Source organism: Hevea brasiliensis, chromosome 15, assembly GCF_030052815.1.
Source record: "Hevea brasiliensis isolate MT/VB/25A 57/8 chromosome 15, ASM3005281v1, whole genome shotgun sequence".
Lineage (NCBI taxonomy): Eukaryota > Viridiplantae > Streptophyta > Magnoliopsida > Malpighiales > Euphorbiaceae > Hevea > Hevea brasiliensis.
The window spans coordinates 2,225,842-2,247,122 of NC_079507.1; positions in this window are offsets into that span (position 1 = coordinate 2,225,842).

Here is a 21,281-nt window from a genome sequence, read left to right on the forward strand (position 1 = left end):
AAGTCAAGTTCCAAAATTGTCCATAACCCAAAATCAACTATGACTTTGAATTCATTAGAAATTTGTTTCGTTAGCTATAAGTGGAACTTAGAATGAGTATTAAAACTTTGAATTTGTGAATTTTCAATGGATAAGGAGACTTCCAAGGAAGGGAAGAACTAAAATAAGAAAAGGGGAATTGAAAGAAGGCTTGTGCACAACTAGACTTCTCTTTTGTTTTCAATTTTGTAATTGGATTGAATGGACTTTCTATGAATCAATTATGCTTTTCTTTTGCATTTGAGAATTTTATACTTTGTTTTGAGAACTTTGAATTGTGAAATGGATTTATAATTGTGGAAAGGCGGATGTTGGCTAATTGATTTATTATAGCAAGGGGGTGAGCCGGTTTTGAATGTATTTAGAAGTGTTTTGAGAACTTGATGTGTTGCCAACCACTTATGTGGATTTGTGATGTTTGAGTGTGATTATTTGATTTGTAATTGTGATTATTTGAATGGAAAATTATTTAGAGATTTGTTTTGAAACCACAGTTGGCATGACAGTCCCTTACGGTATTCCCCATTAGTAATGGCTAATTGGGGTTTGATATTTGATTATGCTACCTCCCTCTCTGGCTTGCGAGTTGAGGTTGAGATCGCATGAGTACTCATATTGCTAGCTAGCTACCTCCCTCATTAATAACGGTTAATGGGGTTGAGATTGCTTTGTCGTGGTGTACAATGCGGCATTGGTTGTGAAATTTTGTGTTATGGCTTAAACTATGTGATTGTTGGCAACACTTGTGTTTTGTGAATATTTTGATAAATATGTGATTCAAATCAATTGATTTATTAGTGATTGAACAATTTTGTATTGTTTTCATGATTAGGGAAAATATGAATTTTACAAATATGTTTATAATGAGTTTTTAAAATTATTAGTTGTGCACCACTGAGTTCAACACTAAGCGATAGCTTTTATATGCTGTCGCAGGTAGGGGAAAGGAGAAGTCTGCGGATAAATAGTGGAGCTGTATTTTGGATAGACACCGAGTATATTTTAGGTATACCCTTGTATATTTCATTTTAATGTATTTGAAACTATATGTATGTAAAGATATTGAGCAGTTGTACAGAAGTGATGTAATAATATATTTGTGCCTTTAAACATTTTTAACTTTTGAAATACCAATTTCCTTATTTCCAATGGATGTCAATTTGTAATTAATGACTCTTTAAGTTGTAAATAAATGTTTCTTGAATTGTAACTGTAAAAGCTTTATCCTTTTGATTTCTGAATGAAAGAAAGAAAATTTTGCAATGATGATTGATTAAATTATGTTATATAATTTGTCACAGGTTGATTTAACAGGTTAATAAATTTTGGTTTATCCAAATTACAGCCATCACCATGCAGATTTTTCACAAAAATCTTCGTGATTTTTAAAATACTTAATTTATTCCTTAACTAAAAATGAATTTGGTTCGTTTAAAATTTCTTGTAGTATATTTAATGGATTATCAGTAGGTGGAGTTCGGTAATTCATTAGGCATACTAGGGGATCATGTCATATCTTACAGAGGGGTAAGGTGTGACATAGTCAAGATGGGATCCGTTACCCTAAGTAAATAGGGATAAAATTCTATGTTCATTTAATTGTTCTTAATAATTTAAATTCCTGGCCAAGATAGATAGACTTAATTAGAAAAGATTTTCTAACAAGAAAGTCTCATTAATCAAGAATTGGAATTTAAAAGAGAAAATATGATTTAAAGCAATAAACCATGACTCCAGCTTGAATGAGATTTTGTAACAGAGATATTTTAATACATGGTATGTATGATCAAAGGTTCATGAATTAGAGAACTAATTCATAATTAATTGGGCAGTCATAGCTGTTAGTAGTATGCCCCAGAGCATATCATTTAGTATGTATCTTGTACATGTTTTATTAATAAAAGGCATTTTCACTTTTCCGTTTACATAATATATTTATGTGTAATAGAAAAGGTCCATTGATATTTTGTTAGAAATTTTATTCTTAAGTTGTTAAGAATATGAGTGACAGTATTTCTAGCACAAAGTATCATAAATTGGTTCACAATCAAGGATAATTCACAATAAAGACATGACTTATCCAGAAAGATTGTAATCATGTTTGTTCCCAATTTATTTATATGAGATGTAAATAAGATGGAATGATGAGTCTCATGCCACATAACAAATATGATAAGCACTTATACTTGATAAGTAGGTCGAACCAGTGACATTTATGACAAGCACATGGAGTTTACTCTTGTCAATGTATTGTCATAAATCATATTAGTGCATATAATCTTTAGACCTGGGATAACACAGTTATCTTGTATATAGGTATTTTGAGTTTGATACTGCTTTCATACTTGTACTGTGTATGGATATATGGGCATGTGTTGGCTCCTACTAGTTATATATGGAGGTAGGTGTTGATCAAGATAGAATCTGTTACCCTAAGTAAATAGGGATAAAATCCTATGTTCATTTAATTGTTCTTGATGTTTCAAGTTCCTGGCCAAGACAGATAGATTTAATCAGAAAAGAGTTTCTGATGAGAAAATCTTTTTAATCAAGAACTGGAATTAAAAGAGAACATAATATTCATAGCAAATGGGGTTTGACATAAACCATGACTCCAGCTCGAATTGGGATTTTGTAACAGAGAGATTCTAGTGCATGGTAACATATGATTATAGGTTCATTTAAGGTAAACCTTATTACTAATTGAGTGGCTATGGCATGCTATGCTAGATGTTAACCATAGTCTATGAGCTGCCTAAAATGATTTAGCGAAATCATTTATGGTAAGAAAGAGTTCTGATGATATTAAGAGTTGATATCATATCTCATTGCCAATTAGTGATGAGCCTAGTGAGTCACACACATACACAAGTAATCACCAAATTAAATATGATTTCATTAATTAATTAAAGAGTTTAATTGATTAATAAAATAGGTTTGGTTTGTAATTAGATTGCAAAGTCCCTAGCATGGCTTGAAATCAAATCTAGGTTATTGGATGTATAATATAAGTTAAATTTATATTTAAAGTGTTTAAATATGAATTTAATTATGAGAAATTAATTAATAAAGATTAATTAATTAATTTATATTTGATATAAATTGATTAGAAGAAGAGAAATAATTATTTTGAGTTGAGAACTCAAAATTAAGACACAAGGGTATTTTGGTTATTTCACAGGGTGACACATGGCACTATACATAAGCTTGCCATTTGTCTTTTAATCATATAAGATGATCAAAATCAAGATTAAATCTAGGTTTGACACTTGGCACAATGTGATTGGGTCAATTAAACTAAAAGCCAATCAAAAGGTGACATGTGGCAAGGGTTTTAAGTGGTGACCTAGCTATATAATGTATTGTTATGAAAGAGTAAAATAACAAGGCTGCTGTTCCTCTTTGGTGCCACCACCCAAAGGAGCCTCTCCCTCTCTTCTTCTTCATCTCTCATCAATTCAAAGAGAATTGCCAACATTCCCTTGAATTAAAATTGCTAGAAATCGTTTCTAGTGTCCTGTATACATCTGTAATCTCTCAGAAGGCAAAACCTGAATTTCTAATTGATTGGAAAGGCTTGAGAAGCTGTTCAAGGGGCTGCCATTGGTGATCTTAGTGTGGACAAGCTAGAGGGACAACATCTGGTGTCCTAAGCGCATCCCAAAGGTGCCAAACACACTGCAGTGCATCAAAAAGGTTAGTGCACTTGTTCTTGATCTAATCTAGGGTTCTAATGAATTAATCTGTTAATTCTAAAATCTTAAATGGTAAATGTAGATCCAAAAAACATATTAAAAGAGTTTTAATATGCTATTTATCATTGAAATCAAATAGATAAAAATGAATCTTGCATGATACATGTGACCCTAGATGAAAAATTTTTGAATTCAATGATCTAAACTTATGTTTTTCACGCTTCTGCTCCTTCAATAGCACATTATACTAGATGTCAACTGTGATTTATGAGAACTTGAATGAAAAAGAAATTTCATTTTGAGTTTAAAATAGTTCCAATAATATTAAAGAGTTAATATTATCCTCATTGCCAATTAATAATGAACCTAATAAGTCACACACATATGAGCAATTTGATCAAAGCAAAATTAATTTAATTAATTAGTTTAATCGATTAATTGAATTAATTAATGTAGTTTGCAATTAGATTGCAAAATCCCTAGCATAACTTGAAACTAAATTTTTCAATGGAAGTATTCAAGTTAATATTTAAAGTGTTTAAATATAAACTTGAAAATTAGTTTAAGGATGAAAATAAATTTTGACTAGTTTAACTTATTAAAGTTTGACCATGTTGACTTGGTCAAATATGGGAGCAAAATTAATTAATTAATGATTGATTAATTAATTAATTGGCATGATTAATATTAATTAATCAAATCTTAATTTCTTAATTAATATTAAGCTTGGACAAGTAGATCAATGAGATTGAAACAACACTTTTAATTAGCCAATTGAAAGTGTGCACTTGTTAGCTTATATTAATTATGGAAATGAAGATATTTAAAGAAGAGATGAGAAGAAATTGATTACTTCTTCTCTTCCCATCTTGGCCAGTGACTTCTCCTCCCTCTCTTTTAGTTTCATCTTTATCCTTAAGACAATGAATTCAAGAGAATCAAGTGTTGTTGCTCTTGAATCACAATTGAGAAAGTGCTTCTCATCACTTCCAAAAGAGGAAAACTTGAAACAGCATGTTCTTCCTCTCTTCCACTTTTAGCTGAACCACTAGGAAGCAAAAGGAGGAGGTTTTTGTTGATCAAGGGGCTTTGATCAAAGAGTTTATGTGGACAAGCTAAAGGGCTAGCAATTGGTGGCCTTGCTTCTTAGATTAGGTGATAAGAATTTGATTCTGTGCCTATTAGGGTAAGAAATCTCCAAAACCCTAACTTTCTAAAAATTTGGGGAAATTGTTTCCTAATGATAATTAGGCTTGATTAGCAATTGAAACATGATTTAGTATAACTAAATGATGTGTTTTTCAATAGCTCAATGTGGTTGCATAATGCATGAAACCTTAGGTTATGAAAAATTTTAAATTGCTAATATTTGCACCTATTGATGAATTGTTCTTGCAATTGGTGCATTTATCTTTCACTTAGATGGTTATTCAGGTTACTATCAGATTCATATATCACCTGAGGACCAAGATAAAACAACATTTACATGTCCTTATGGCACGTTTGCTTATAGACGTATGCCATTTGGGCTACGTAGTGCTCCAGCTACCTTTCAGAGGTGCATGATATCTATTTTCTCTGACATGATTAAGAGGTTTTTAGAAATTTTTGTGGATGATTTCACATTATATGGACTAACATTTGATACTTATTTACATAATCTTACACTAGTTTTACAGTGATGTGCAGAAACCAACCTTGTGCTAAATTGGGAAAATTGCCATTTTATGGTACAAGAAGGAATAGTGCTTGGACATAAGATCTCTAAAAAGGGGATTGAGGTTGACAAGGCTAAAGTGGAAGTGATTGAGATGTTACCTCCACCAACAATAGTTAGATTAGTGTGGAGATTCCTTAGACATGTTAGCTTCTATAAGATATTTATTTAAAACTTTTCAAAAATTGCAAAACCCTTATCTAATCTCCTTACCATGGATATTAAGTTCAATTTCAATGATAACTGTTTGCAAGCTTTCAAGTTGCTTAAGGAAAAGCTAGTGACAGCACCTATAGTGGTTACACCAAATTAGAGTAGTCCCTTTGAAATAATGTGTGATGTCAGTCACTATGCAATTGGTGCAATGCTTGGACAAAGGAAGGACAAGGTGTTTAGGACCATTTACTATGCTAGTCAAACCCTCAATGGTCCATAGCTGAACTACACCACAACTGAGAAAGAGTTGCTAGCAGTGGTGTTTGCTTTTGAGAAGTTCCAGTTATACCTCATAGGCTCAAAATCCATTGTTTACACTAATCATTTAGCTTTGAGACATTTGTTTGCAAAGAAAGAAGCTAAACCATGCCTAATTAGATGGGTCCTTCTTTTGTAAGAATTTGACTTGGAAATAAAAGACAGAAAGGAATAGAAAACCGAGTTGCTGATCATCTGTCTAGACTAGAAAATCTCATATCTGAAGAGGGAGACATTACTGAAGAATTTCCTGATAAGAAAATTTTTACTATTAGTTCTTATTCTAAGTCTCCATGGTTTGCTAACCTTGCCAATTTTCTTGTAGGTGGGTGGATTCCAAAGTACTTCACATATCAACAAAGGAAGAAATTCCTTGCAGATGTTAAGCACTATAAATGGGAAGATCCTTACTTATATAAGTTATGCCTAGATCAAATTATTAAGAGATGTGTACCTGAGGAAGAGTTTGAAGCTATTTTGAATCATTACCATGACAAGGAAGCTGGTGGGCATTTTAGAGTGAATAGGACGGTAGCTAAGGTCCTACAATCAGGTTTTTATTAGCCTACTTTATTTAAGGATGCGTAATCCCATATTGCTACATGTGATAGATGTCAATACAGGTAATATCTCTAAAAAAGATGAAATGCCTCTAAATAATACTCTTATCTATGAAATATTTAATGTTTAGGGCATAGATTTTTTGGGACCTTTCCCATCTTCAAATGGGAATGAATATATAACTATGGCTATTGATTATGTGTCTAAATGGGTGGAGGCAATTGCCACCAAAACCAATGACTCCAAGATAGTTTTAGAATTTTTAAGAAAGTATGTCTTCACTAAGTATGGGACTCCTAGGCCAATCATTAGTGATGGTGGGAAACATCCTTGTAATCACCAATTTAATGGTTTGTTGAAAAAATATGGGGTCACACATAAAGTAACCATTCCTTATCATGCTAAAACTAGTGGTCAAGTAGAGGTATCTAATAGGAAGTTGAAAAGAATTTTAGAAAAAAAGTATTAGTACCTCTGGGAAGGATTGAGCATTAAAGCTAGATGATGCTTTATGGGCTTATAGGACTGCCTATAAAACACCCATAGAAATGTCACCGTATAGGTTGGTCTTTGGAAAACATGTCATCTACTAGTGGAATTAGAGCATAGGGCATATTGAGCTGCTAAATTTTTGAATTTTGATTTCCAAAATACAGGTGAAAAGCATCACTTGTAGGTGAATGAACTAAATGAGTTTCGTGTATGGGCCTATGAGAATGCTAGTTTGTACAAAGAGAGAATGAAGTGATGGCATGATAAGCACACTGTGAAGAAGGAATTTGCACCGAGTCAACAAGTGCTACTTTACAACAATAGACTTTGTCTCTTTCCAGGCAAACTAAAATCTAGGTAGATAGGTCCATTTGAAGTGGTGAAAGTCACGCCTTTTGGTGCTATGCAAATTCATAATATCAAGAAAAGACAAACTTTCAAGTCAATGGTCACAGGTTGAAAAGTTATGTGGGAGGACAGTTTGAACAACAAATCGAGACAGTGAAGTTCATTGAGTGAAGCAAGACTAGTCAAGCTAATGACTATAAAAAAGTGCTCCTTGGAAGGCAACCCAAGCCTTTGATTTTTTGTTATTATCTAATGTTTAGTTTTAAATTTTTAATTTTAATTTTTGTAACACCCTCATATTGGACAGTTTCATACATTCTACTATTTCAGTGGCTAATGTCTGTTCGAACAGCTAGGATGTTGAGAATCATAATTAAATTATAGAGAGAAGTCATAAATTAAATTTAATTAAGATCAAATGAAGTAGGAGGAAAATGGAAGAAATGAAGCACAATCGATTAAATGAGCCTGAGTTCTAAAGATAGGTGACCTACACGGGAAGTGACTGTAAGATCAGTTGCTACCTTAGATTCGTGTGGAACTCTATAAAATCCTTAATCAAGGATTAATTTAGAAATTTTTGGAAAATTGAAAACTAAAGAAATGAAAAAGGAAGAAACACAATTAAGTGAATCATCACCTAAGGACTCATCGGGTAATATTGTAAAAGATGGACTATAACCCGATGAGGGGTATTTTGGTCAATTCACTCTAAGAGTTGATGGTTGACCTAAATGTCAATTAAAACGAGTGAGATTAAAATATTGAAAAGAAATTAAAGAAATGAAGAAGTGTGTGGAAAGGAATTAGGAAATTAGAATTTTTCAATTTTGACATCACCATGACCTCATCATGACATAATTAAAAATTATAATTTTAAATTAATTGAATTATGGGATAATTATCTCTATAAATAAGATAAAAGAAATTTAAAAAAAAAAAAAACATCTTCTTCCCATAGTGGCCGGCTCCCTCTTCCCTTCTTCCTCCCTCCATTTTCAAGCTTTTCAAGCTTTTGAAACTTGCTTTTGTCCACAAATTTACATGAACGAACCCTAGAAAACTTCTAACTAGTCATAGATTACAAGGTTGGGAGCCAAAAGAATAAAAAAAAAAAAAAGTGTAGGAATTTGAAGAGTGAAAAGCTCCATTAAAGGTAAGTGTCCTATAAGCTTAAGCTTGTTACATATGTATTGAATTGAACTTGAATATGGGGAAATTAAATTAAAAAATTGAAGAATCATGCATGAAATGAGGGGCTTGGAATTTAGCCAACATGAAGGGAGCTAGGGTTTTGGTGTGTTTGATTGAAATTGAGTATGAATTCTAGTTTATATGATGTTGCAAACATGATTTGAGTATTGATTTGCATGAACTTGTTATGAATTGGGAAGGTGTGGAAATTAGGGTTTGGTGAAAATTAGGGTTTTATGATATGTTGTTCAATGGAGGTTTATATGGCCAAATTTTGGTCATTTGGTATATTTTAGTTGTGAATTGATATTGTTTTGGTGAGGGAAGTAATGAATTGAATACGGTGCTAATGTGCTGGAATTCTAGATATTTGAGTCCAGCACACTTAAAAGCCTATAAGTTGAGCTACACAACTCTAATTAGTGTGAAACCAATTGGAAATAAAACATAAGACATAGGCTAAAACTTTCATGAAGAACCCCTGCTTAGAAAATGACCATAAGTTACCCTAATTGGAGATTGAATCCAGAATTGTAATTCTGGACCTGGCAAAAAATGATCAAATGAATAGTACTTAGTAAATTAGGCATAACTCACTCTAGGAAACTCCAAATTAGGTGATTCTTGAACCAATGGAAACCTGAGACATAGAAAACAATTCTTATGAAGACCATATAGTCATATTATGACCCTAACTTAATTAAATTACCAGACAAAATTAGTCTAGTAAATCTGTCCAGATTTTGAACTGAACCTGGAAAATGTGAAGGATTAAGTATTCGATCAGTTTTGGCAAAATGACCATAACTGGAGTTACATAAATGTAAATTAGGTGATTCCAATGCTAAAATTCTCATGAGACATAGGACTAGAAACTTCATGTTTTGACCTAAACCCAGTTCTTAGGGCAAAGTAGGGGACTTGTTAGGGAAAGTCAGAAATGCCAAATCTGAAATTCCTACACCTTAGCCAAATTAACCTGTGACCTCCAAATGGTTAATAGATCATAACTTCATCTACATAACTCCAATTAAAGTGATTCAAAATGATTTGAAAACCTAAGGCAAAGTCCTAAAATATTGTTTTAGGGACCAGGGCCAAATTATGAGCTTAAGATGCCCAGATACAGAATACAAGTTTAAGGTATAAATCTGAAAAACCTGAAATTTCAGGATATGACACCTGGAATAGTGTCTAATATTTTGGCCATAACTGGAACTACAAAACTTTAAATTAAGTGATTCAAATTGGAAATAAAACCTAACACATAGAGGAACAATTTTCATGGAGAACACTTCACTAAATTATGATTATAATTAGGTTGAATTCGGGCTCTAAGGTTAGGTTTCAAATCTACCCTGAGTCCAGAATCAACTAGAACTTGGGAATTCATTAGAATTTTGCTTAGTTAACTATGAATGGAACTTAGAATGAGTATTAAGGTTTGGTAATTATGTGATTTTAGTGGACAAAGAGACTTCCAAGGAAGGAAAGGCCTAAGACATAAAGAAAGATATTCATTGAAGGTTCGTGCACAACTAACCTTTTTCCTTGGTTTAACATTGTAAATTGATTTGAATGAATTTATTTTGAATGAGTGATGATTTTCTTGCATTTGAGAACTTTAATTTTGTGAAATGAAATTGTGATTATGGAAAGGTGGATGTTGGCTATGAATTTCATTGTAGTAAGGGGGTGAGCCGGTTTTGAATATCTTTAGAAGTGTTTGCAAACTTGATGTGTTGCCAACTATGTGCATGAATTTACAACAATTAAATATGTTTATTGATTTATAAATGTGTTTTGTGAATGGAATTTCTTTAAATATGTTTTGAAACCACAGTTGACATGGCAATGTGATTGTGTTCCTCATTAGCTTGTTTAGTGATATTGATTGTTATCTCCTCCACTTATTGAGGTTGAGTTTTCTCCCTCTCTGACTTGCCAGTTGAGGTTGAGTTCGGATGAGTACTCATTAGCTAGCTAGCTTTTGGTGCCTCCCTTTAGCCTCAGTTATTGGGGGGAGTTTGTTTTGTCATGATATACAATACGACATCTATCGAAAACTTTGTGTCATGCGTCCAACTGTGTGAATTATTGGCAACACCCTTAAATTGTGCATACTTTGATTAAAGGTGATTGAAATAAATGTTTGTCAATGATTGAAAAATATTATATTATTTTCATGATTCAAGAAAAATGTGAATATTTTAAATGCTTTATTATAATTTGGTAAATTGCGATTATTTGATCAAAATGTCATTCAAGTAACTGATTTGTATGATTGAAAATATTGACCTATGTTTTATGAATTATGAAGAATTTTGAATATTTCAAGCTCTTTGTTATGATTTGTCAAAGCATGTTTTGTATTGAGTTTCAAATTATTAGTTGTGAACCACTGAGTTCACCGCTCAGCGATAGCTTTATATGCTGTCGCAGGTGAAAGAAAGGATAGAGCAGCTAAGTGAGAATACTTGAAGCTATAACTTGAAGTTGTGTTGGGACTATCTTCGAGTATATCATAGGTATACCCTTGTACATTAGGTTTTGATGTAATCCTGTAGCTATTTGTATGTAATTACATTCGAGCAGTTATACAGAAACTTTATAATATTATTTTTGGGACTTTAATCAAATGTAAATTATTATAATATTATTTCTTCCGAGTTTGATCGTTTGAAAAGTTTTGTAATATTAATTTTATTACTTCAATGAATGTAAATATTTAAATTTCTTTCTGAACTATGTAATTGATAAATTAATTTCTTTATGATGGAATTTGTTGAGCATGAGTCATAGAAACTGTTACAAGTGAATTTTAGTAGGTTTGAAGAACTGTTTTATTGTATTTTCAGTCGTAACAGCGTGAATTTTCCGTTAAATACAATAAAATAATTTCTTTAAATTATAGAAAGTCTAATTAATTTCTCAACTAATGTCTCCACCTTTTGCAATAATTTAACTTAAAAATGAATTTGTTTTACCAAAATCCCTTGTAGTATATTTAATAGATTATTGGTAGGCGAAGTGTGGTAATTTATTAGGTATACTACGGGATCATGTCATATCTTACGGAGGGGTAAGGTAGGACAATTTTAGCTTCCTTCGATTTTTTTTTTTTTTTAAATTGTATGTAACACCCCGAACTTTCGAGTTATAAATAGTATCATTTTTTGTCCGTGACTAGTACTATTCAAGGACACCTTGAGGATCAAAAATAAATAGAAAATTAATTGAGATAGATACAATAAAAATTCAAGTGATCCAAAAATATAAGGACTCACCGGGTATATTGTAAAAGAGGGATTATGACCCGATAAGGGGCATTTTGGTAAATTTACTTTAAGAGTTGATTTTTTACTAAAATGTCAATTTAATTAAATGAAAATAAAATATTGAATTATGAAGAAATATTGAGGGAAAAATTAGAGTAAAAGTGGAAAGAAAATAAAAGAGGCAAAATTCTAGAATTTAAATTCCATTTTTGACCTACTTAAAATTAATGACTTATGGGCTTTTGACAATTAAACTTAATTATTTAATTAAAAAGGAATAAATAAGTATAAAAGAAGACAAGTCTCCCTATTTCCCTTCTTCCATGCCACCACCCATCTTCCCTCTCCCTCTCTTTTCTTTCCTCTTCTTCTCCAATCTTCTTCCACCATTGTTTTTCCTTCCAAGTCTTGATTCACTTCAATTCCCTTCATAAATTCCATAGCCCACTAAAAGAAAACATCAAAGAGATCTTTGATTGAGAGATTAAAAATAAGAAGAGCAAGATTTGGAAGAGATTGGAAGTGAGAAAAATCATCAAGTGAGGTAAGCTCTCTCTTTCATGCTTGATTAACCAAATATGCTTTGAATCAAGTTTGGATGTGATGAATTTACATGAGAAAGTATGAAATTTCATAAGAAAATGAAAGAAAACGTGTATGGAATCTAAACTAGGGTTTTGGCCAAATTGGAGAAAAGTTAGTGTTTGATGTCTTTGAATGAAATTTATGATGAGATTAAGCTTAGTTGAAGTAGTATACATGATTGGAGCAAAGAAATTGCATAAAATGTGTATAAATTTAATTATGGGAGATTAGGGTTCATGAGAAAATTAGAGTTTTGGTGCTAGAGAGTGAAATTGGTGTGTGTAGTATTAAATTATGGTCATTTGAGGTTTATTTAGTTTGAATTGACATTGGGTTGATGAACGGAGGTAATAAAATGGTAGGATTAGGGAAAATTGCAAACTTTGGTGTTTGAAAATTATGGGGTTTGTGCTAGGAAGTGCCATTAATGTGTCAATGCTAAATTATAGTCATTTTGGGTGAATTAAATGTGAATTGAGGTTGGTTAGTGGGAATAATTGAAGAAATGAAAAATTCGAACCTAGGGCAGAATTAGCACACTCAGTTCAGTGTGTTTGACAATCCATAAATTGAGCTACACAACTCCAATTGGTGTGAAACCAATTGGAAATGAAACTTAAGACATAGGGCTAGAATTTTTGTGAAGATACCCTGCCCCGAAAATGACCTTAAGTTATTCGAAATGAGCCTTGAACTTAGAGACAAAATTCTGGAACCTGCAGAATTTGACCATATGAACAGTAAATTTTGCATGGCCATAACTCACTCTAGAAAACTCCGATTTAGGCGATTCTTGAACCGATGGAAAGCTAAGACATAGTAGAACATTTCATATGAGGAACTTGAGGCCAAATTATGGATTTAACCCAATCAAATTGCTGAATAAAATTGAATCACAGAATCTGCAGAACTGTAGATTTATCATATGAACAGTAAACTTTGTATGGCCATAACTCTCTCTAGAAAACTCTGATTTAGCCAATTCTTGAACCGATGGAAACCTAAGACATAGTAGAACATTTCGTATGAAGAATAATAGACCAAATTATGGACTTAACTTGATCAAATTGCTGAATGAAGTTGGATCGATAAATCTGCTAGAACTGAATCTGCAGGATGAACAGTAACATAAACAGTAATCGTATTTTGGTCATAACTTGAGCTACACAGCTCTGAATTAGGCGATTCAAAAAAGGAAAATAAAGTTAAGACCTAAATGAACAATTTTCATGAAGAACACCTCACCAAATTATGATCGAAACTAGGTAAAAATTCGGTTCAAATATTGGGGCACCAAGCTGTCTCAAAACCAAAATATTCTAAAATTTTCAAAGCTAACTTGGGATGCATTAGACATGCATGTAATGAGTTCTTGGCAGCAATTGAGATTGGTATTGAGGTATTCTATTTGCATATTTTCAGTGGAAAAAGAAGTTGGAACGGACAAGGAGAAGTAGGCAACAAGGAAGGAGAATTATTGAAAGTTTGTGCACAACTAACATTTTCTTCGTTTTTAAACTTGTAAATTGCTTGGAATATGTTAAATTGAATGAGTTTGCTTTGAACAAGTTTACTTTGACTGAAATATGGTTTTTCTCTTGCATTTAAGAAATTTGAGTGTTGCCACCTTTTTATGGATATTGTGATGAATTTAAATGTGTTTATTGGTTTATAAATGTGATTGTTGAGTGGGAAATTTTTGGAAACTGTTTTGAAACCACAGTTACCATGACAGTCCCTTTCGGAACTCCCCAGTAGTAACGGCTACTTGGGGTTGATAATTGATATTGATTATGTCTCCCATTAATAACGGTTAGTGGGGTAAGACTACATGAGTACTCATTAGCTAGCTAGCCCTTCCCTTATTAATAACGGTTAGTGAGGTTGAGATTGCTTTGTCATGGTGTATAACATGGCACTGATCGTGAAATTTTGTGTCATGGCCTAAGCTGTGTGTTGATGTTGGCAACACTAATGCTTTGTGAATTGTGATTTATGAAGTATGATTTCTCATTTGAAATGTTATTCCAATAAATGGCCTTTATGGACTTAGAACTATTGTGAAGTTTTCATGCTTAAGGAAAATGTGATTTATTATGCTTTGACAAATTGTGTTTTACCTTAAGTTTTAAAGTTATTAATTGTGCACCACTGAGTAATATACTCAGTGATAGCTTCTTTATGCTGTCGCAGGTAAGGGAAAGGAGAAGGCTGCCGAGTGAGAGACTTGAAAGTAGCATTTTGGTATTGTTTGTGGGTATTTACGTTAGGTATACCCTTGTGATTCCTTTGGATGTATTTTGTACCTATATGTATAGATGTATGGATATTGAGCAGTTTGTATTTAAAAGCATTGCATTGCTATCACATTTTGAGTTTGTAACTATTTTGTATTTTACTTTGAGACTTATGAAAATGTAACTTTTGCAATATTTAGTCTATCATTATTTCCAATGAATGTTTACATGGAATTTTAACTATTCTCATGTAGTTTTCCGCAAAAGAATTGATAAGATAAAAAGCTATGGTTTGTTTTAAAATCCTTTGTAGCATAACTAATGGGTTATCGGTAGGTGGAGTTCAGCAATTCATTAGGTATGCTACGGGAACATGTCGTACCTTACAAGGGATAAGGTGTGACATGTTTTAGTGGTATCAGAGCTCTGGTTTTTATACAAGTTTTGAAATTGCATGTTTGAAAATTTTTGATAAGTACAACTGCTCAATTGTCATTATTGATATATATAGTGCATTACATCATAAATATGGACTAATGGAGGGAAATCTCCTTGTGTTGGTTATTCAGGGAGTAGAATTCCTTGTGATTCAGTATGGAAGAGGGGGATCACACCATAGAACAATCAGTAGCTGCTGAGGTACAGGGGGAGGCCCCAGCTCCTCAGAATGCCAGTGGGTCAGCTGCACTCGTCCCGCCTATGCAGTTTCCTACTCAGTTCGCTCAGCAGATGGCTGCACTATTTCAACAAATGGCTGGCAATATACCAGTCCAAGCTCCTGTGCAAGCACCTCCAGTGCAACCACCATCCCCAGCCAGACAATATGACAAGTTAATGAAGTATGGGGCAATATAGTTCAAGGGTACAGTGGACCCATTGGAAGCTGAGCAATGGTTAGAACGGATGGAGAGGGTCTTCAAGAAATTACACTGCACAGATGAGTTGAAGTTTGAATATTCAATTTTCCTGCTGCATGGAGATGCATATGAGTGGTGGAAGACCATTCCCCATAGTTTGGCTGAGCCGCCAGTGCTGACATGGGATGACTTTCTAAGGGAGTTTAGACAGAAGTATGTTCCTAATACCTATGTGGATATGAAGCTATAGGAGTTTCTCAGTTTGAAGTAAGGGAACAAGACTGTAGCGAAGTATGAGAGAGACTTTTCTCGCCTCAGCCACTATGCTGGAAGCCTACTCACTACTAGTAGAGATAGATGCAAATGGTTTGAGGCCGGTTTGAGGCCTAGTTTGAGATTGCAAGTGGTTGGGCTTCGACATGACAACTTCTCTGGGTTGATATCACAGGCCCTTGAATTGGAAAGGATAGAACTGGAAGGGGCATCTGAGAAGGTAACCACTGAAAAAGAGAAGAGCAGTAAGCCTACAGGTCAGAGTCCAAGTAACAATTCGGGTAAGAGGAAAAGCTTTGGGGGACCAAGTAACAGAGGATCTAGTAGGGGAAAATTCTCAGGGCAGAGGCCACCTAGATCCGGACAGCAGACATCTAGGGGTTCCTTTCCTGCTCGTACCTGTGAAACCTGTGGCAGGAATCATGGAGGAGTATGTTATAAGGCCATAGGAGCTTGTTACAACTGTGGTGGAAGTGGGCATTTTGCTAGAGATTGCATTAGTGCTCGCAAGTCTGGGCTGCCTACCACACTGAGGGATCTGTTCAAGGTTCTGCTTCCAGAGGACAACAGACAGATAGTAGAAGCCGAGGCAGGGGTAGAGGTAACACTTCTAACAGCCAGGGCACAGCGACCGAACCAGAGCAGAGTGGTGCATCAGCCAGGGTGTACACCATGCGCCAGAGGGAGGAAGCTGAGACATCAAATGTTGTGGCTGGTACTTTCTCCATTTTTGATAGAGATGTATATGTGCTGTTTGACCCTGGTTCTACACATTCTTATGCTAGTGCTAGTATTGCATGTTCTGTTGCCATTCCTTGCTTGAAAATGGATTATGATGTGCTAGTGACTAGTCCCTTAGGGCAAGAGGTTAGGGTGAATAAATTGTATAAGGATTTTCCTTTGGTGATCCAAGGACATACATTCCTGTCAAACTTAATTAACATGCCCTTTTGAGATTATGATATCATCTTGGGCATAGATTGGTTAGCCAGGCATCACGCCATGATCGACTGTAGACTGAAGACAGTCACTTTTGGTCTTCCCGAGTATGCAGACGTAGTGATACACGGGGAAAGGCAGTTATTGCCATCCAACATCATTTCATCTGCACTTGCTAGAAAGATGATTACAAAGGGATGTGAAGCTTATCTAGCTCATGTGATAGACACCCAGGTGGGGAGTCCAGATCTTAAAGATATTCCTACAGTATGGGATTTTTCGGATGTCTTTCCGGAAGAATTGCCGGGATTGCCTCCGAAAAGAGAGGTGCAGTTTGAAATTGAGACTATGCCTAGTGTGGAGCCAATCTCCATCACTCCTTATAGGATGGCTTTCTTTGAAATGAAAGAGTTGAAGGTGCAATTGCAAGAATTGTTAGATAAGGGTTTCATCCGCCCTAGCATGTCACCTTGGGGAGCACCAGTATTATTTGTGAAGAAGAAGGACGGTACTCTCCGCCTATGCATAGACTACAGACAGTTGAATAAAGTGACCATAAAGAATAGATATCCTCTGCCACGGATCGATGATTTGTTTGATCAGTTGAAGGATGCAACTGTATTCTCCAAAATTGACTTGAGATTGGGCTACTACCAGTTGAGGGTGCAGGAGTAAAGTATTCCTAAAATTGCCTTTAAGACTCGGTATGGCCACTATGAGTTCTTGGTAATGCCATTCGGGTTGACTAATGCTCCAGCTGCTTTTATGGGCCTGATGAACACTATCTTCAGGCCATATTTGGACCAGTTTGTTGTGGTGTTCATTGATGATATTTTGGTGTACTCAAAGAATGTAGAGGAACACGATAAACACTTGAGGATAGTATTGCAGACTTTAAGGGAGAAGCAGTTATATGCCAAACTATCAAAATGTGAGTTTTGGCTAAAGGAGATTACATTTTTGGGGCATATTGTATCTGCAGAGGGTATCCAGGTGGATCCTAGTAGAGTAGAAGCCATTCTTAATTGGAAGCCACTCTTAATTGGAAGCCACCTAGAAATATCACGGAAGTTTGGAGTTTCCTTGGTTAGCTGGGTATTACCGAAGGTTTGTGAAGGGATTCTCCATGGTAGCATCTCCACTGATCAAGCTACTTAGGAAGGATGTAAAATTTCAGTGGACTGATCGGTGCTAGGAAAGTTTTGATTAGTTAAAGAGGCGTTTAACTGAAGCTCCTGTCTTAACCTTGCCCACTTTGGGTAAGGAGTATACCATATATAGTGATGCTTCTCATAATGGATTAGGCTGTGTGTTGATGCAAGATAGAAACGTCATTACCTATGCTTCACACCAGCTTAAACTGCATGAGAGGAATTATCCCACGCATGACTTGGAGCTGGCAGCCATTGTCCTTGCCTTGAAGATCTGGAGACATTACTTGTATGGGGAGAGATGTTATATGTACACAGATCATAAAAGTTTAAAGTACTTGGGCACACAAAAGGAGTTAAATTTGAGGCAGAGGAGATGGTTAGAGCTGATAAAAGATTATGATTGTTTGATAGACTATCAGCTTAGAAAAGCTAATGTTGTAGCTGATGCTTTAAGTCGCAAGACTATGGCTGGTTTGAGGGTTTCTCCATTGTCCATGGTGCATGAGTTAAGGGCATTGCATGCTAATTTGGAGATTAATGAAGATGGGCAGATGGTAACTACTTAGCAAGTGAAGCCAATGCTGGCAGAACAAATTAAAGCAGTTGCACAGAAGGATGATAAGTATGTCAAGTTAATGGAAGAGGCTTGGGATGGCAAAAAACCAGAATTATCAGTAAATGATGAGGGCTTGTTGTTATATAAGGGCAGAATGTGCATTCCTGATAATGTTAAACTGAGGCAGACCATTTTAAAGGAAGCACATGATTCACTGTTTGCAATGCACCTGGTGGAACCAAAATGTACAGAAGTGTGAAAGAGCACTATTGGTGGAGAGGAATGAAGAAAGACATTGCAGAAAATGTTGCCAAATGCCTAACTTGTCAGCAAGTAAAGGCAGAACACCAAGTGCTCTTGGGTTGCTCTGTTATTTGCCAATTCCCGAGTGGAAATGGGAAAGAATCATTATGGATTTCGTGACAGGACTTCCACGTACACAAAAGAATCATGATGAAGTTTGGGTTATTGTTGATAGATTGACCAAGTCTGCTCACTTTTTGCCAGTGAGGATGGATTACAGCCTAGAAAGATTGGCCAAAATGTACATTGATGATGTGGTGAGGTTACATGGAGTGCCAGTGTCTATTGTGTCGGACAGAGACCCAAGGTTCACTTCTAGATTCTGGGGTAGTCTCCAAAAAGCCCTAGGAACTAGATTGAACTTCAGTACAGCATTCCATCCACAGACAGACGGCCAATCTGAAAGGATCATTTAGATTTTGGAGGATATGCTTCGGGTCTGTGTAATTGAGTTTGAAGGGAGTTGGGACACACACTTGCCTTTAATTGAATTTGCCTACAATAACAGTTATCAGTCAAGCATCGGGATGCCTCTATACGAAGCACTTTATGGCAGAAAGTGTAGAACTCCCTTGTGTTGGGATAAAGTGGGCGAGAGGAAGTTGATTGGCCCAGAATTAGTGCAGCAGATGGAAGAAAAGGTTAAGCTCATTAGAGACAGACTCAAAGTTGCAACGAATAGACAGAAGTCCTATATTGACCTAAATAGAAGAGATATTCGGTACAGTGTAGGTGACAAGGAGTTCTTGAAAGTTTCCCCATGGAAGAGGATCATGAGGTTTGGTAGAAAGGGAAAACTAAGTCCTCGCTTCATTGGGCCGTATGAGGTTCTGGAAAGAGTGGGTCCATTGGCATATAGACTTGCATTGCCTCCGGAGTTAGAAAAGATTCACAATGTCTTCCATGTCTCCATATTGAAGAGGTACAGATCAAACCCCTCTCACATTTTGCCAGTAGAGGAGATTGAGGTGAATCCAGACCTGACATATGATGAAGAGCCCATAAAGATCTTGGCACATGAGGTGAAGCAGCTGAGGAACAAGCAAATACCTCTAGTGAAAGTGTTGTGGAACCATCATTCAGGCCAGGAGGCTACATGGGAGCGTGAGGAGAACATGAGAAGACAGCACCCACAGCTATTTAGAGACTTAAGAAAATGTAACTTTTGCAATATTTAGTCTACCATTATTTCCAATGAATGTTTACATGGAATTTTAACTATTCTCATGCAGTTTTCCACAAAAGAATTAATAAGATAAAAAGCTATGGTTTGTTTTAAAATCCTTTGTAGCATAACTAATGGGTTATCGGTAGGTAGAGTTCGGTAATTCATTAGGTATGCTACGGGAACATGTTGTACCTTACAAGGGATAAGGTGTGACATTGTAGGTTTTTATCAAATTTTATTAGGTTTTTATAAATTTTATTTAGTTTATTTTGATCAAATTTATTTTGATCTTTTTGTGTCTTTTTATAGGTCAAAGGTATGGAGAAATTTGGAGAAAACACATGTGAACAGTATAAAAAGAATTGCAGCAGAAGTTCAGACACAGGTATGCCCGTGCCCTAGGCACAATCATGCCCATGTCCAGGTGCATTCTTTTGGCAACAAGGTTTGTTTAACAAGATGGTGATGGCCATGTGTGAGACATGACCCTGCCTGTATGTAAGGGACAATTCTGTAGACTGCTTAGGCTACTAATAAGTAAGACCATGTGCAAGACACAACCATACCCATGTCCACACGTAAAATTATTACAGTAGCCCAAGTAAGTCCTCATGATCTTGGTTATGTGGGAGACATGGCCATGTGTCAAAAAAATATTAATTTTAAAAAACTAAAAAAATATAATAAAAAAACCTAAATTTTTTTCTTTTATTTTCTTCTTTTTTCTCTCCACGACATTTCAGCTCCCTCTCCCAACTCTTTTTTTTTTTCTCTCTCTCTCTTCAAGTTGTCCCATCTCCCATAATCGACTACCCTCTTGAGACTCTCTCTCCTCGCTCCATTCCCTCTCCAAATGCCATTATACCAACCCCCCAATCTCCTTGCCTCGTCTCCTATCTCAATTACATCAACATTGTTACACTTTCTTCTTCCTCAGTAAGTTTTTGTTCTCTTGTTAATTCTTTGGGCATGATCGCATTTGATCTGGATGATTCTTTAGGCATGAAATTTTTTACATTCTAGGCTTTGGGGGCACCCAATTTCAAGAGTATTAATTTGTTAATTGACACTCTTTAGGCTGAATTGGAAGGTTATGCTAAAAATGAAATTGATTTATAATTTGATTCAATTGTAGGTAGTCGTAATTGAAATTAAATTTTCATATTATTTGTATAAATTCCTTTCTAAATGTTAACTTTGAATCACATTCACAACACTATGTTTGGGTACACTTGAGAGATTAGAATGATGCAGTCTACTAGTCATTTGGTGTAATGGGCTCTGTTTGATTTAGAATTAGCTTCTTTGAGTATGTAATCAGGTGGAGGTGGGTATTTTACTAGCAATTTGTAGGATTGTGTATGGATATGAATGCATTGTTCTTGACAATTGAAGAAACAAAAGTTTTGGA